General features: G+C 48.1%; 1 pseudogene; it reads right to left on the bottom strand.

Annotated features, from left to right (window-relative positions):
* Nucleotides 1-266: 266 nt before the first annotated feature.
* On the bottom strand, nucleotides 267-385 carry LOC145391331 (5S ribosomal RNA; annotated as a pseudogene).
* Between the last annotated feature and the right edge of the window lie 466 nt (nucleotides 386-851).

The raw sequence follows: 851 nt of genomic DNA on the forward strand, positions 1-851 counted from the left end.
TTTACAAGGAAAAAATACTCGGGTCAAATCTGCTACATATGCTCCTACACTATAGGGTGGAGGCGGTGGCTCAATCGGTAGAGAGGTGGACTGCAGTCCTAACGGACCCGGGTTCAAATCCCGCTGGGACAGGGAACAGTGTAAGGATTTCCATCCATCCATTGCCAGACGCCATGTATCCCAAACGGGGTGGTCAAGGGCTTAGAGTTAACTGTTTTACAGGGAGGGACACTAATCCTCCACCAACCCCACTTGACACGTAGGGATGCCAACAGCATCTGGTGTTCCCAGGCGGTCACCCATCCAAGTACTGACCAGACCCAACGTTGCTTAACTTCGCTGATCGGACGGGAAGCGGTTTACTCAACGTGGCATGGCCGAATTTCATAAATATCAGACTTTACTGAACTACCAGAAGACCCGCTGACATGTCGTATCCCGCTAATACCAATACACCAGTCCTGTATGAGACAGCCCTAGCATGTATTCAATATGGACGGTGGGTGTTAGCGCCGAAGTGGTGACATGCAGAGGTGTACGATATGTAGAGGGACTACTGGGCCTTGAATGCAGGTTGTGAAGCCTATGCCCGGAGTCAGTCACATAAAAAAAAAAAAAAAAAAAAATGGCGAGATATACTTTGACAAATCTGCAGACAGGCTTCTTGGCGTCGGACCCATCATGGCGCCCATGAAATCCAACCAACCATGAGCAGCAGAAAATATTGGCTGTCCAGTCTCTCTTTCAATCGGGTCTCTAGTTTTCACTGGCGTGTAGGCAGTCATTTGGAGAAATTTTTCACGCTTCATTGTTTAGCACAGGATGGTTTAGGAAGCTAAAATTTTGCATTG

The sequence above is a fragment of the Coenobita brevimanus genome, chromosome 17, assembly GCF_032717465.1.
Source record: "Coenobita brevimanus isolate Jiangsu-jjx chromosome 17, ASM3271746v2, whole genome shotgun sequence".
NCBI classification, from domain to species: Eukaryota; Metazoa; Arthropoda; class Malacostraca; order Decapoda; family Coenobitidae; genus Coenobita; species Coenobita brevimanus.